The following is a 17,767-nucleotide window of genomic DNA, read 5'->3' as shown; positions in this document are numbered from 1 at the left end:
AAATCCAGTGTGTTTTTTGTACTTGAAGTACGTCTCAATATGGATGCTAAATTTTTACTGTAAATGCTTGGACTGTACTTGCATTTCAGAAAATTTAGGGTTGACAAGGTAGATTCGCAAATAGATAGATAGATAGATAGATAGATAGATAGATAGATAGATAAATAAATAAATAAATAAATAAATAAATAAATAGAAAAGGTAGATTCGCATACCCACATTGTTCCAAACACACTTAAAAGTTTTCCAGTAACTGATTTGAGAGTCGGTGCTTCAATTTAATTAAAAATATGGTAAAAAGGTAGCACTAGCTATTTCTCAAGTGCTCAGTAGCGACACGTGGCTGGTGGTACTGTACCACACAGTGCAGCTCTAGTACAGAGTCAGAATTCAATACATCGTTGCTGGACGAATTAATTTTGCAACATTATTTCACCAATTAAATTAGCCATGAGTTGGGATGCCTGGCTGGCTCAGTCCATAGAGTATGCGAGTCTTGATCCTGGGGTTATGAGTTCGAGGCCCATGTTGGGTATAGAGATCACTTAAAAAAAATTAGCTACGTGGGGCGCCTGGGTGGCTCAGTCGTTAAGCGTCTGCCTTCGGCTCAGGTCATGATCCCGGGGTCCTGGGATCGAGCCCCGCATCGGGCTCCCTGCTCGGCAGGAAGCCTGCTTCTCCCTCTCCCACTCCCCCTGCTTGTGTTCCCTCTCTGGCTGTGTCTGTCAAATAAATAAATAAAATCTTAAAAAAAAAATTAGCTATGAATTAAACCAAAAGGCTGCCAGAAAAAGAAATGTTAGTAATAGGGCGCCTGGGTGGCTCAGTTGGTTGAGCGACTGCCTTCGGCTCAGGTCATGATCCTGGAGTCCCGGGATCGAGTCCCGCATCGGGCTCCCTGCTCGGCGGGGAGTCTGTTTCTCCCTCTGACCCTCCTCCCTCTCATGCTCTCTGTCTCTCATTCTCTCTCTCTCAAATAAAAAAAAAAAAAAAGAAAGAAAGAAAGAAATGTTAATAATAATTATTTGTTAGTAGCCACCAGAGTATCTTCAGTATTAGGTGGTCTTACTTATACCCGTACCCTGAAGACTGACAGCATGCTTTCTCTACACAGTGCAGCTTGAACTCTGAGTCATCGGGGAATCCCTCTGACATGTGTAAATTCCTTGAAAACACTCATTTATTTGTGTTTTTCACCCACATGATAATTTGGGGATTTAAAATTCTCCACTAATAAATATGGGGATGAAAATCAAAATGGCCAATGAATCATGAATGGAACAAACTCATTTTAAGAGTTGAAATGAAAAAGAAAGAGTTGAAAAGGTGAGTAACTTTTCAGAGACATTTCAACCAGTATTACCTTTATATCACAACATTGCTACATTGATTTTGCATATTTCTAAAACAACACAGATTCTTCCTGCCCGTACACCCATACATTCAATCTTCCACGATTCTAGTGATATAAATTAGAAGTTTACATTTTAGATTAGGGTGCAATTGTATGCCTTGAAAGACTGCAAAAGACTGATAGTAAATGTGCTATTTCTGGATATTTAACAGAGAGGTATAATAAGAAGTACAGAATGTTCACCTCATCAGTTAAATTGCTTTCCTCAAGTTAAAGCTGTTTCTGTCCTTTTGTAATGGGGGAAAGGGACTACACAAGTATTGATAGGATCTTTTTTTTAAATTAACATATAATGTATTATTTGTTTCAGGGGTACAGGTCTGTGATTCATCAGTCTTACGCAACACTCAGTGTTTACCACAACGCATACCCTTCCCAATGTCCATCACCTGGCCACCCCATTCCCTCACCCCCTCCCCTGCAGCAACCCTCAGTTTGTTTAAGAGTCTCTTATGGTGTGTCTCCCTCTCTGGTTTTGTCTTATTTCATTTTTTCCTCTCTTCCCCTAATGATCCTCTGCCTTGTTTCTTAAATTCCACATAGCAGCAACGTCCACAATAGCCAAACTATGGAAAGAGCCCAGATGTCCATCAACAGATGAATGGATAAAGAATGGAATATTACATAGCCGTCAAAAATTGAAATCTTGTCATTTGCAACAACGTGGATGGAGCTAGAGGGTATATTATGTTAAGCGAAATAAGTCAATCAGAGAAAGACAATTATCATATGGTCTCACTGATATGCAGAATTTAAGTATTGATAGGATCTTAAGCTTAGCCTGAGTTTCCAAATCAAAGGACAGGAATAAAGCCTTAGAAATTGTAGTGTGTCTTTGCTCTCTCTTGCTTTTCTTCCTTCATTCGTCCTTTTTTCATTTCCCCTTTCTTTACTCCCTCCCTCCCTCCTTCCCTCCCTCCCTTCCTTTGTTCCTTCCTTCCTACTGATTAAAAACCTTTATCTAATCCTGTATCATAATTTTAGTAGGCTTGCTCTAACTTTAACTAGGCATCATATTATTTACTCACTCATCAGCAAGTATTTATTGAAAGCTTTAGTGAACCCAGTGCTGAGGTAAATAGAAACAGTTTTGTCCTCACGGAGCTTATAGCCGGTAGGACGGACAAACTTTAAGCAAAAATAACTTATAAATACAAATTATGATCTATCTTAAAAGGGGGAAAGTGTCAATTGCTAATGAGAGACTAAATAATGGAGACCCAGTTTAAACTGGGTGGTAAGGGAAGAGTCTCCCTGAGGAGATTTAAGCTGAGACCTATAGCAGAATTTGTATAAAGTGTGTGTGTTGGGGTTGGGGTTGGGGCCTGTATTCCATGTAGAGGAAACGGTGTGTACGAAGACTTTGAAATGGAAAAGAGTCTGGTGTGTCAAGAAACTCAAATAAAGCCAGTAGGGGGCTGCTCTGACAAGAGATGAGGTAGAGAGGTATATCATATCATGCAGGGCTTTGAAGGTCATGCCAAGGAGTTTGGATTTATATTGATTCAGTAGGAAATTAATAAAGATTTTAATGGGGGGCTGTGGTGGGGTGTGATTTGATCAGCTACTTTATTTTGTTTATTTCTCAGCCTTATTGAGATATAATTGATATAAAACATTATGTAAGTTTAAGGCATACAACATGATGATTTGATACATGTATATATTGTGAAGTGATTACCACAATAAGACTAGTTAAAACATTGATCACCTCACATAATGACAGGTTTTTTTGTGTGTGATGAGAACATTTAAGATCTTTCTCAGCAATTTTCAAATATGTGATATGATATTGTTAACTATAGTTACCACATTGACTATTAGATTCCCAGAACTTACTCACCCTACAACTGGAAGCGTGTACCCTTTGACAATATATATTTTTAAAATGTTGATTGGATGCTTTTAGGAAAATGGATTGTGTGAGATAAAATAGGGGGCTAACAATCATCTAGGAGAGAAGTGACAATCATATGAACAAGGATCATGGCAGTGGAGGGGAAGAGAAGAGAGTGGATCCATTTTGAAAGGAGGGTAAAGGGAGTTTGGGAGGTGGGGTGCTCAGGATGATCTTCAGACTTAAGAAACTGGGTCTCTGGAGGTGCCCTTCACCAAGATGGGAAAGGCTGGGAGAGAAGTTTGTAGAAATAATGAGATTGCAGTTTTAGACATGGTACGGTTGAAATGTCTGTGAAAATTCAAGTGAGAATGTCAGGTGAGCATTTACAAACAAGTCTGGAGGTCAGAAGAGAAGTCTGGGTTGGAGATATAAATTTGAGAGTCTCCAGTCTACAGATGTTATTTAAGCCGTGGGTCAGCTGGGTGGGATCACCGTGGAATACAGTACAGTAGGAAGAGCGGAGAGGGCCCAGAACACACGATGCCCAGGTGTGTTTGTGTACTTTAAAGAAACTGGCTTCTGAATCTGGCACTGTAGCAGTGAGCGGGCTTACCTTTCCACTGGTTCATTATTTTACTCATTCATTTATTCTGCTACATATACTTGTATCTACCTTTTAAGTAAATCGTAAACTGAAGGTCCTGGGGTATTTTACCCTTGTTGTCAGAGCCAAAGGGAGGATCCAGGTTTGGGGGGGACTTGAATCATATATAATTTGAGGAACCTTCTAAAAAGGAATGCAACTGTATAAACATAGAATTAGGCACAAAAGTAAATATTTATTAAGAATTGGAAAAGGTATCATAACAAATTACAGATTTTTATTTTTTTTAAATTCCAGTATAATTGATATACAGTGTTATATTATTGCAGGTGTACAATATAGTCATTAAACAATTCTATACATTGCTCTGTGTTCATCATGATAAGTGTTCTCTTAATCCCTTTCACCCACTTTACCCATCCCACCCACCCACCTCCTTTCTGGTAACCACCAGTTTATTCTCTATATTTAAGAGTCTGGGTTTTTTTTGTTTGTTTGTCTCTTTTTTTCTTTGTTTTGTTTCTTAAATTTCACATATCAGTGAAATCATATAGTATTTGTCTTTCTCTGACTATTTCGCTTAACATTATACTTTCTAGAACCATCTATATTGTCACAAATGGCAAATTTCATTCCTTTTTATGGCTGAGTAATATTCCATTGTATATCTATATCTATATATCTATATCTGTATATATATAAAACACATATTCTTTATCTATTCATCTATTGACGGACACTTGGGCTGCTTCCATATCTTGGCTATTGTAAATAATGCAATAAACACAGGGTGCTTATATCTTTTCAAATTAGTATTTTTATTTTCTTTGGGTAAATACCCAGTAATGGAATTACTGGGTCACATGGTAATTCTATTTTTAATTTTTTTGAGGAAACTCCATACTGTTTTCCACAGCGGCTGCACCAGTTTGCATTCCCACCAACAGCGCACAAGCGTTCCTTTTTCTCTACATCCTTATCAACACTTGCTGTTCCTTGTGGTTTTGATTTGAGCCATTCTGACGGGTGTAAGGTGATATCTCATTGTGGCTTTGATTTGCATTTCCCTGATGATGAGTGATGTTGAGCATCTCTTCATGTGTCTGTTGGCCATCTGTATGTTTTCTCTGGAGAAATGTCTTTTCCTGTCTTTTGCCTATTTCTAATTGGATTATTTGTTTTGGGGGGAGTTACAGATTTTTAAAAGTTGACAAATACCAGAGATGTCATGAAATTAAGACAAATACTTTTATTTCTACATTTATATTATTTTAATTAATTAATTAATTAATAACTGCCTGGTGTATTTTTTTTTTAAAGATTTTATTTATTTGAGAGAGAGAATGAGAGAGAGAGAGAGAGCACATGAGAGGGGGGAGGGTCAGAGGGAGAAGCAGACTCCCTGCCGAGCAGGGAGCCCGATGCGGGACTCGATCCTGAGACTCCAGGATCATGACCTGAGCTGAAGGCAGTCGCTTAACCAACTGAGCCACCCAGGCGCCCCCTGCCTGGTGTATTTTATATCACCTTTTCCCTACCTTTTATGGCTCCATAATGTTTCATTGCCTCTTCTCATTGCTTTTATTTTTTTTTTTTTAAAGATTCTTTATTTATTTGGCACAGAGAGAATGAGAGAGAGATACCGAGAGCGGGCACAAGCAGGGGGGACAGCAGGCAGAGGGAGAAGCAGGCTCCCCGCTGAGCAAGGAGCCCAATGTGGGGCTCGATCCCAGGACTCTGAGATCATGATCTGAGCCGAAGGCAGCCGCTTAACCGACTGAGCCACCCAGGCACCCCTTCTCATTGTTTTTAGAAAATAATATTCTCTAGAAAGAATAGATAGTTGAGTCTTTCATAAAGCATGCTCAATCAAAATTTTTTATTGTTATTAATTGTTTAAAATTTCTGCATCACAATTCATGACTAGTTAGACCATGTCAGTTTTAGGATTGTTTTCAAATCTGGGAAAACCTCACTTAAATTTCTTTCACTTATGAGTGGTAAATATCAGGCTCATTTCACTGCTTTGGGGCCAGCTGTGCATGCCTTCTTGTCTAGAACCACCAGAATTTGTCAGAGCAAGAGGTGTTAGATATGTTGACTCAATCCAATCACAGAAGCATAAAATATAACTTCACCCAAAGACATACTTGCTGTCTGTAATATTGCTACAGGCTTTGCCCCACAAACACAGGAATTCTGGCAAATTCTATTTTGTGCCATTCCTATTTTTTTAAAAATGAATGGTTCAGGGCGCCTGGGTGGCTCAGTTGGTTAAGCGACTGCCTTCGGCTCAGGTCATGATCCTGGAGTCCTGGGATCGAGTCCCACGTCGGGCTCCCTGCTCAGCAGGGAGTCTGCCTCTCTCTCTGACCCTCCCCCCTCTCATGCTCTCTATCTCATTCTCTCTCTCAAATAAATAAATAAAAAATCTTAAAAAAAAAATGAATGGTTCGTTTATACTTGTATACATTGCATTACTGAACACATTCCTGACAGGCGAGGGTTTCCATTTTATTTATTTATTTTTAAAAGATTTTATTTATTTATTTGACAGAGAGAGAGAGAGAGCACAAGAGGGGAAGTGGCAGGCAGAGGTAGAGGGAGAAGCAGGCTTCCTGCTGATCAAGGAGCCTGACTCAGGGCTCGATCCTAGGACCCTGGGATCACGACCTGAGCTGAAGGCAGACTCCTAACCAACTGAACTACCCAGGTGCCCCAAGGATTTCCATTTTAGCTAGGTGTTGATGAGAACCAAAGCCTCCAGCTTATGATATAATATGGTAGGAATTGGAAGAATTGATTGGAAGACTTCTCTACAGACTTGGCTTTAGTCCTAGATCTTTGGGTTATGCTTCATGGTGAGTTGGCCTTGGGAGGTAGGAGAACTCTTAGAAGCTATTCCTATAATCTGAATGACTCTCAATGACTTACTTAGACATAGAAGTGACTATCCCATAACTATATTCCATTAAACCCAAACTAAGTAAATATATCCCAAACATAACCCAACACAAGGGAAAGTTTGAGTGGAAAGAAACAATAGTTTTAATTAGCTATGGTTAAAATGTATTACTTTTGAAAATTTTACAAATAAACATGACCATGAGGAGACATTTCTAGGGCCCCTCCCAAGGCCTTTGCCAGACCATATGCAAGCCCAGCTTCATTAGTTTCATGGTAAACTGACGTCTAGTCATTAAATCTTCAAATATAGCGGTGTCAACTGCCCTCAAATGGATATTATTTTATCCTCTCCTTGCAGGCAGAACAATTAATTATTCCTTCTCACATCTTCCTGTTAGTCTTGCAGGGGGCGGCAGTGTGAAATTTCAAGGTGTTGGTTTGAGTTGCTGCTCTGGGGACACCACTGGCTAGTATAAATTTCTTTTTTCCTTTTTTCTCCTCCTCCTCCTTCTTCTTCCTTTTTTGTTTGTCTGTTTGTTTTCGTTTTTGTTGTTGTTGCTGCTGTTGTTGAGCCCCGGAGCCTTGATTTCGGCTCTGGTCGTGATCTCAGGATTGTGAGATTGAGCCCCAGTTCTAGCTCTTCCCTCAGTGGGGAGTCTGCTTCTTTCCCTCTTCCTCTCCCCCTGCCTCTTTCCCTGCTCACACTCACGCGCACGCTCTCTCTTTCTCTAAAAATAAATAAATAAATAAATAAAATCTTTTTAAAAAATTGACAGCCTTGAAGAAACTTAGCACATACATCTGATTAATTCAAATCCAGGGGGAAATAAAAACCTACAACGAACTATTCCTCCAGTAGTAGTTATCACAACTATGTCTCTATTTCGGTGATTCTTTTCCTTTGAAAACTATGACCTAATTCTAATTTGTTTTTTTAGCATGCAAGTAACTTAAGTGAGGGATCACAAATTTAGGTAGCATATTACGCCTTCCTTAACACACTATGAATATTAGGCCTAAACAAAAATTACCTAATTATATACCTGTCCAGAGAACAGTTACCCCCACCTAGGAGGGAGAGAACAGAGAAATGAAAGCAGAACTAGGTGGGAGAGTTATTTTTTGGGGAAAAGGTATAAGAACATTGATTCTACTGGAGGTATTAAAAAAAGCATAGCTCTTAAATTTAGACGGTCTAGGTTGAAACATGGCTCTCTTTACTTAGCTGTATGATCTTAGGTAATTTAGTTGACCTTTCTTAGCTTCATTTTCTTTTGAAAATGGAGGCAATAATATTTGAAAGAATTCTTAGTGAATTGAATGAGGTAACAGTAGGAAATAATCATTAATACTTCAAGATTTTATCATCATCACATACACAGGAAGAACTTTTTACTTATTTTTTAAATCTTAGTGTTCATTTTTTTTTTTTTTTTTTTAGTGGGCTCCACACTCAGTGTGCAGCCCAGCTCGGGGCTTGAACTCATGACCCCAGGATCAAGACCTCAGCTGAGATCAGGAGTCGGACACTTAACTGACTGAGCCACCCAGGCGCTCCTTAGTGTTCATTTTTTTAATCAAAGTTATCCATGCACATTATTTAAAGCGTTTAATAAAAACAGTTCAAAATCTGGAAGGTATGCTCATCATACTCTCACGCTGTCTTCTAAGTAGTTTATAGTTTTATCACTAATATAAGTAGAGATATCTTTAGTTCCATTTCTAGTTGGTTCTTAAGGAGAAGAAGTTATTTAAGTATTTACCTAATATTCAGCAACCTTAAAATTTTTTCTTAATTTATATTGGTATTAGACACAGTAAGGCTGTGCTGTCCAATAGAAATGTAATGCAAGCCACATACAAAATTTAAAATTTTCTAGTAGCCATATTATAAAAACAAAAAGAGAACAGGTGAAGACAATTTTAACAGTATATTTTATTTAACCCAATATATTCAAAACATTATCATTTAACATGGAATATACAAAATTATTAATTAGATGTTTTATATTTTTGGCTCCGTAGCTCAGGGGTTAGAGCACTGGTCTCGTAGATGTTTTATATTTTCTTTGTTCACACCACGTCTTTAAAATGCAGTATCTCTCTCATAGTTGTAGCACAGCTTGGACCAGCCACATTTTAAGTGCTCAGGAGATATGTGTGGTTAGTGGCTACCATATTGGACAGTATAGCTTTCAGATTTTCTACATATACAATCCATGCAATCACCTCATTTATAAATATAGTGTTGTCTCTTCCAAGATCATGATTTTATTTTATTCTCTATCAGGAAAATCTCTCTAAAAACATTAACAAATAATGGTGATAGCAAGCTTCTTTGTCTTCTTCTGTATTTTAATAAACATGACTTTAATTAAATGCTTAATTTTTAAATAATATTCTCTTTAAATAGTTTCCTTGTTTCCAATTTACTTAAAGCTCATATTAAGAACTGAAGAATTTTAATTGCTTATTTTCATCCATTGATACAATGTTTTTAAATCTGTGGATAGAATTAATTCTGTTAAGAGATTTCCTAATCTGGAACAACCCTTTCATTTCTATAACAACCATTCTTGCGGGGTCATGATTTATTATTCTTTTATATTCAACCTGCACATATTTTAAATTATTTTAGATGCTAATAGATTCAGTTTGTAAATATTTTATTTAGGCTATTTATGTTCATATTCCACAGTGAAATTAGCCAGTAAATTTATTTATTTTGGCAATGTCTTAACAAAGATATTTGGGTAGTAAGGTATCTTAGCTTCATAAAGTGAACCAGGATATTCTCTTTTTCTAGCATCAAGAACAGTCCTTGAGAAATTTCTGTTTTTAGACGTTTATATAAAATTCAGAGGCAAAGCCATTTGGATTTGGTACATATTTTAAAAGTTATATATCAAATTCATGTTTTAATTCTATTGCTATTGATCTTCTGGGTTTTCAACCTCTTCTTGAGTCAATTTTGAAAATTTAAATTTTGCTGTGAAAGCCCATTTACTCTAGGTTTTCAATTTCACTGTCATAGCATTGCAAACAACATTCCTTTAAAAATATTTTTGAAATTTCCAAAAAAGGGAAATCTATAGAAAATCTATAGAGGCAGAGAGACAAAAATATTTGTTAAAGGCTGGGGCATACACAGGGGAATGAAAACTAAAGGGTACAGGGTTTCACTGAGAGGTGATGGAAATCTCTAAAATTGACTGTGGTGATGATGCACAAATCCGTGACTATACTAAAAACCACTGAACTGTACACCTGAAATGGGTGAATTGTATGATACGGGGATTGTAACTCAATGAAGATGTTTAAAGATTAGGAAATTATACTTCTAATCTCAAAACCACAATGAGGTATCACCTCACACATATTAGGATGATTACCATAAAAAAGAAGTGTCAGTGAGGATGCAGAGAAATTGGGACTCTTTTGGTTCCAATACCCAAAAGAAAAGCAGGGTGTGTTTTAGAGAGACATTTGCTCACTTATGTTCACAGCAGCACTAGGCACAATAGCTGGGAGGTGGGAGCAATCCAGATATTCATCAATGGATGAATGGATAAGCAAAACGTGGCACGTATATATTATGGAGTATTACTCAGCCTTAAAAGAAAAGAAATTCTGGATGAACCTTGAGGACATTATACTAAGTGAAAGAGGCCAGGCACAAAAAGAGAGATGCTGTATGATTCCACTTATATGAGGTCATCTAAAATAGTCAAATTCATAGAAACAGAAAGTGGAATGGTGGTTACCAGGGGCTGGGGACAGGGGAAACGGGGAATTGTTTAGAATTTAGACAGTTCTGGGGCCCCTGGGTGGCTCAGTCGTTAAGCGTCTGCCTTCGGCTCAGGTCATGATCCCAGGGTCCTGGGATCGAGTCCCACATCAGGCTCCCTGCTCGGCAGGAGGCCTGCTTCTCCCTCTCCCACTCCCCCTGCTTGTGTTCCCTCTCTCGCTGTGTCTCTCTCTGTCAAATAAATAAATAAAATCTTAAAAAAAAAAAAAAGAATTTAGACAGTTCTGCAATATGAAAAGTCTGGAGATCTGTTTCACAACAAGGTAAATATACTTAACACTACGGAATTATACATTTACAAGTGGTTAAGATGGCAAATTTTATGCTATGTGTTTCTACCACACATACAAATCTTTCAGTCTCTTCCATATCTATTGTCACAGCACTTTTTAAATTCCTAATGTTATCTATTATATCATTTACTAAAAATACTTTAAAAATGTAGAAAAAGATAGAGAAAAGTGAATAATTCAAAAGTATTATTGATCAATGAATAGCCACTACCCAAGCCAAAAAATAAAACATCACTATTATCTCACAATTCCTCTACATGTCTCCTGCCAAATACCTTTCTCTCTCCTTCCTAAATATAGACACCATACTGGCTTTTAACACTACAGATTAGTTGTGCCTGTTTCCAAACTTTAATATAAATGGAATGATACAGAAGGCAGTCTTTTGAATGTATTCCCTGGTTTCTTTCTCTTGACATTATGTTTATGAGCTCTATCCATATTGCTGCATGTAGTAATAGTTAATGCATTTTTTTTTTTAGAGAGATAGCTTGAGGCGGAGGCGGGGCAAGGTAGAGGGAGAGGGAGAGAAAGAATCTTAAGCAGGCTCCACACCCAGTGTGGGGCCTGACATGGGGCTCGATCTCACGACTCTGAGATCATGACCTGAGCCAAAATTAAGGGTGGGTTGCTTACCTGACTGAGCCACCCAGGTGCCCCAATACTTAATGCATTTTTATTAGTCTATAGTATTCTACTGGATGAACATATTCCATAATTATCCATTTTATGGTTTATAAGCATTTTTTTCAATATTAACCTATAATAAATGATAGTTTTAGGAATAATGTATATGGCTTTTGGCACACATTTGGTGCAAAGAAATATATGCATTTCTGTTGGGAATTCACATAGGAGTTAAATAGCTGTGTTTGTGTTTATTTAAAGATTTTTTTTTTTTTTTTTTTATTTGAGACAGAGAGAATGAGAGACAGAGAGCATGAGAGGGAGGAGGGTCAGAGGGAGTAGCAGACTCCCTGCCAGAGCAGGGAGCCCAATGCAGGACTCGATCCCAGGACTCCAGGATCATGACCCGAGCCGAAGGCAGTCGCTTAACCAACTGAGCCACCCAGGCACCCATGTGTTTATTTAATTTTAATAAATAAGGCCCATGTTCATAACAGCAACCATTTTCCAATGTACTTGTACCAATTTTAACTCCCATTGGCAGTATATAAAGATTCTGGCTACTACATATTCTTGTCAGCACTTGATATTATCACTTTTTAAATTTTAGCCATTTTGGGGCGCCTGGGTGGCTCAGTTGGTTAAGCGACTGCCTTCGGCTCAGGTCATGATCCTGGAGTCCCGGGATCGAGTCCCGCATCGGGCTCCCTGCTCAGCCGGGGGTCTGCTTCTCCCTCTGACCCTCTTCCCTCTCGTGCTGTCTCTCATTCTCTCTCTCAAATAAATAAAATCTTAAAAAAAAAAAAATTTTTAGCCATTTTGTCAGCTATACTGTAGTATTCATTGTTGTTTTAATTTTCATTCTGATTATTAATTAGTTGAAAGCCTTTTCATACTTATTGACTATTTGTATATCATCTTCTGAGAAGTTCCTGTTTAAGTCTCTCACTAATTTTTCTGTTGGATTATCATTTTTTATTGACTTGAGGGAATTTTTTTTATATATTATGGTTATAAACCCTTTACCCATTTTATGTGTTGTAAATATTTTATCCCACTTCCATTTTTCACTTTTATTTATTTATTTTTTTTTGAGAGAGAGAGCATGAGTGGGGGCGGAGCACCAGAGGGAGAGGGTGAGAGAGAGAATTTAAGCTGGTTCCATGCTCAGCATGGAGCCTGACTCTGGGCTTGACCTCATGACCCTGAGATCATGACCTGAGCCGAAATCAAGAGTCAGATGCTTAACTCACTGAGCCACCCAGGTGCCCTCCACTTTTCACTTTAAAGATTAAATTGTTAATTTTAGTGTATTTTTCACTCTTCTCTCTTTTGTTACTGTCTTTATGTCCTGTTCATGAAATCTTTGCTACTTCATGGTCACAAAGATATTTTACCATGTTATTTTTAAGAAGCCTTATTTTACTTTCAAATTTAAACCTATAATCTACCTGAAGTACACCCATATGTATATTTAATTAAGCCAGCATCATTTATTGAAAATACAACTTTCGGGGCAACTGGGTGACTCAGGTCATGATGTCAGGGTCCTGGAATCGAGCCCTGAGTTGCGCTGTAGCCTCAGAGGGGAGTCTGCTTCTCTCTCTCTCCCTCTGCCCCTACCCCCACTCATGGTCTCCTTTCTCTCTCTCAAATAAATCAATAAAATGTTAAAAAAAAAAAAGACAACACTTTCTTCACTGATCTGTAGTACATACTCATACACATACACAAATCCCACTTGGGTTTGATTAAAATTATACCAAATCTAACATTGACTTGGGGAGAATTGACATCTTTATAATATTTCCAATCTGTGAACTTGCTATATCTATTTATTTAGGTCTTAATAATAATTCATAATTTTCTTACCTTTTTTTGTTCTGTGAGTAAAAGTCTCACACACAGCTCATTAGAATTGTATCTAGGTATGATTGTATAAATGGTATCATTTAAAATTTTTCCAGTTTTCTAATTTTTGCTGATATATAGAAATACAAATAAATTGTGTATGTTGACCCTGTATCCAGCTGCATTATACAAAGATGCTTTCCCTTTCTTTCTTTCTTTCTTTCCATTTTTAAGATTTTATTTATTTATTTATTTGAGAGAGAGAGACAGAGATAGTGAGAGGGAGCACAGGCAGGGAGAAGAGGGAGAAGCAGGCTTCCCACTGAGCAGGGAGTCCCATGCGGGGCTCGATCCCAGGACCCTGGGATCACAACCTGAGCTGAAGGCAGATGCTTAACAGACTAAGCCACCCAGGTGCCCCTACAAACATATTTTCTAAGGATCTTTAGTTTTACTTCTTCCTTTCCAACCCTTCATTCTTTCTCTTTTCTCCATTTTTATATTGGTTAGGATCTCTGGTACCATGTTAGTGTACATGGTGATAATGAGCATCCATGTCTTGATTTCAGAGGGAAACTAGTAACAGTTCACTATTAAATATGCTGTTTGCTACAGTTTTTTTTTTTGATAGATACCATTTATAGATTAAATATGCTCCTTTCCACTCCTAGTTTGTATGGATTTTTAAAAATATCATGGGCATTAAATTTTATCAAAGGCCCCCAATTGTGTAAGATCTAATGTCTATAATAAACACCTTATTCTTGGGCGCCTGGGTGGCTCAGTCGTTAAGCGTCTGCTTTCGGCTCAGGTCATGATCCCAGGGTCCTGGGATCGAGTCCCACATCAGGCTCCCTGCTCAGCGGGAAGCCTGCTTCTCCCTCTCCCACTCCCCCTGCTTGTGTTCCTGTTCTCGCTGTCTCTCTCTGTCATATAAATAAATAAAATCTTTAAAAAAAATAAAAATAAACACCTTATTCTTTATCACTCATAGTGATTGTGTTTCTGTGATTGAACACTGATATGTAGTTTTCTTCTTAATCCAACCCAAAAGTCTTTGTTTTATCTGTTTATTTTCCATCAACCTTATTTCCATTTTCTGTTTAAGAGTCTGTGGAAGAATAGACTCTGAATGGTTCCTACCCTTCCAGTGGCCTGAGCAGTGGGAGTCGCAGACCAGGCTTCCTGGCAGGCCGAACGCTGCAGGCTGCAGCAGTGGACAGGCCCAGAGGGCACCTGCGCCGTCGGACCAGTCTGTGACCTTGGGTTGAGTAGCAGTAAACCCGGGAGCTGGAACAGTCCATTTGCCCTGAAATTCCTCCTTGGTCCTGGCCTTCTCAGCAGCCGCCTGCTCTTCCTTCTCCACCACTTCAGGATCTCCGCGGAAGTAGACATCAGGCATGACCACCCACGGGTGTTCAAAGGAGACAATGCCAGGCACGGCACTAAACTTCCCGGCCGGCACCCAGCGCACCAGATCTGCTGAGCGAGCTCCCTGATGTTGCAAGGGATGGCAGGGTCTGCATTGCACAGAGGAGAGTCCGTATCATAGAGAGCAGTGGTAGGCAGGTTAACATACGGCGTCTGTGCTGAGAGGCTGGAGGACAGCCCTGGGATCGGTAGCCACCAGAAGTCTCGGCTCCTTGAAGGCGAGATCTCGTTAGTGAGGGTTCAGGGAGTGAAGCGGCCAACGGTAGGAGTGGATCCAGTGGCAGCAGCGAAGTTCAGCACCGCCCCCTGGTCAGTAGTCCTGGAGGATGTGACAACTGACATCAGCTGGGTTTTCCATGGCAACAGTGGCTTAAGCTGAGAGCAGAAATTTCTCCCAGGTTCTCTTCCTGGGAGAAATGATGTAGATGCCATCACTTTTCCTTTTGTAGATGTACTGTTCCATTTGGAGGTCAAGTTGGCGCCACCGATGTGGGCTCCTGCTGCAAGGAATGTGAAGACATCCTTCTCTTTCATGGCAGAACACCCAGCGATCCGGACATTGTGAAAGCTTCCCTTTCAGTTACCACAAGAACCCAGGACATTGTGCAAGATTCCCTTTAAGTTAGCATGGGAACCCAGAACAATGTCATATGGACTGCTCTACAAGTAGCTTGGAAAGGCTGAAAGCCTTTGTCTTTTAATTGGATCTTGATGGTTTACATTTAATATATGTAGATTTAAAGTTATCTTTCTTCTTTTCCATTTGTTCTGCCTATTCTACGTTCAATTTTCTCTCCTTTTTTGATTCCTTTTGGATAAAATATTTTATTATTCCATCCCCCTCCCCTTGTATTACGTTGTTATATATTTTTGCTTTACTTTTAGTAGTTATCCTAGAGGTTACAATATGCACCTTTGACTTACCGAAGTCTAAGATAAATTACTACTTTTATTACTTCTTTGAAAATGCAAGGAATTTAAGGTCTTTCATTTATATCCTTTATGATTTTTTAAAAGATTTTATTTATTTGAGAGAGAGAAGGAGAGAGAGAGATCGCACAAGGGGGGGGGGCAGAGGAAGAGGGAGAAGCAGACTCCCCCTGAGCAGGGAGCTGGACATGGGACTCCATCCCAGGACCCTGGGATCATGACCTGAGCTGAAGGCAGCCACTTAACTGACTGAGCCACCCAGGCACCCCAATATCCCTTATGTTTATGTGTTGTTTTCATGTCTTTTAATTCCACATCTATTTAAAATCCCATAAGGCATTGCTATTGTTTTATACGGTCCATATTTATTTGGTTTTATTGGGATATTTCACTCTATTGCTCTTCATTCCTTCCATCTGAATCCTTTAGTGTGGGTCTGCTAGTGACTAATTTTCTGATTTTGTCTCAACTCCTTATTTCATCTTCATTTTTAAAGAATATTTTCATTGGACATTGTATTGTAGCTTGGTAGTTATTTCCTGTGTTTTGAAGATAATGATGATGCACATTTTTCTTCTTTCTATCATTGGACTTGCCAGGAGTGTATCTGTTTAAACCTTTTGATGTTTTCTATTTCCTTAGTTTCGGTCTTTCCTTTATTACACATTCCCTTTTCCTCCTGTCTCTCAGTTCATTTTGTCCTTGTATAAGTTTGTTACTATTCATTCCTTTTTTTAAAAGATTTATTTATTTGAGAGAGAGAGAGAGAGAGAGAGAGAGAGAGAGGCAGACTCCCCACTGAGCACGGAACCCAACCCAGGGGGTTGGATCCCATGAAGCGGAGATCATGACCTGAGCCGGAATTGAGAGTCTGATGCTCAACCGAGTGAACCACCCTGGTGCCCCTCATTCTCTTTTATAATAAAAGTACTTAAAGACTATGTTTACATTTCTTCTTAGTATAGTAGTGTAGTCTAGGCTTTAAGATGCAGTATGTACTCCTTTTCATTGATATTTGGATGTTTGTAATTTCAGTTTTATTTTTTCCTTGGTCCTGGAAATATTCAGAAGAACATCTCTTTATTTCCAAATAGGTGGGCTTTCTTATCCTCTTTTTAGCATTGATTTCTAGTTATATTGGATTGTAATCAGAAAATGTAGCCTATAAAATCCCTATCTCTTTAAATGTATTGTGGTTTATATTATGGCCAAGGGTATGTTTAATTTTTGTAAATCTTCCATAGTTATATGAATAGAATATATATTTTGGTAATAGGGTACGAAGTTCTCTATTTGGCTGAAACATAAGCCAGTTGATTATATTATTAATATATTAATATCCCTGTTTTTTTTGTCTATCTGTTAAATTCTGAAAGAGGTTTATTAAACTCTACCATTATAATTATGTGTGTGTGTCTGTCTGTCTGTCTGCGTGTGATTCAAACCAAGTTCTGTATTGCTAGGTGTTCTTGCATTTTGGCATTCAGTAATATTATTTGGTGCATAAAAGTTTAAGATTATTATTATTTTGTGGAGTTCACCTTTTATCTTTACATAATGTTCCTCTTTTTCACACTTAATGTTTTGGCCTTAATTTTTCTTTACCTAATGTTAATATTTTCACTCATTTTTGTTTTCACTTAGGCCAATCAAAAATCCTAAATAAACTGTAGTACCTAGATCCTTGTTCTACACTAGGTTATGTGGGAGGTTTGAGCAGACTTGTGCAAAAGACAGTTTCTTGCTTCAAGGAGCTTCATTTTAATTTTACTAATGGCATATCCTATTAAGATTCTTGTTTTAACATATACATTGTTTTCAGCAAGTCTGATATAAAGCTTTTCATCAAAGAGTATAAACTAGAAAATCTGCACAACACATATCTAACCTTTGCAATAGTAAAATAAATTATTAATATAGCACTATTAGATATAAATTATAATAATGGACATATTATACACGGGAATGTTGAGTGACTTTCTGGAATAGGGGTGCCTAATCAACAGAAATGATGGCAGTGAGCTTTGCTAAATCAAAGGTACTTCTGTAAGGCTGGTGGTAG

At 38.3% G+C, this 17,767-nt stretch overlaps 1 pseudogene; it reads right to left on the bottom strand.

Annotated features, from left to right (window-relative positions):
• Window positions 1–14,430: 14,430 nt before the first annotated feature.
• LOC118009096 lies at window positions 14,431–15,588 on the bottom strand (annotated as a pseudogene).
• Window positions 15,589–17,767: the final 2,179 nt, after the last annotated feature.

Source organism: Mirounga leonina, unplaced genomic scaffold (assembly GCF_011800145.1).
Source record: "Mirounga leonina isolate KUSES-001 unplaced genomic scaffold, KU_Mleo_1.0 Mir_127, whole genome shotgun sequence".
Taxonomy (NCBI): domain Eukaryota; kingdom Metazoa; phylum Chordata; class Mammalia; order Carnivora; family Phocidae; genus Mirounga; species Mirounga leonina.
The sequence above is the reverse complement of the archived record's forward strand: the minus strand, read 5'-3'. Positions and strand labels throughout refer to the sequence as shown.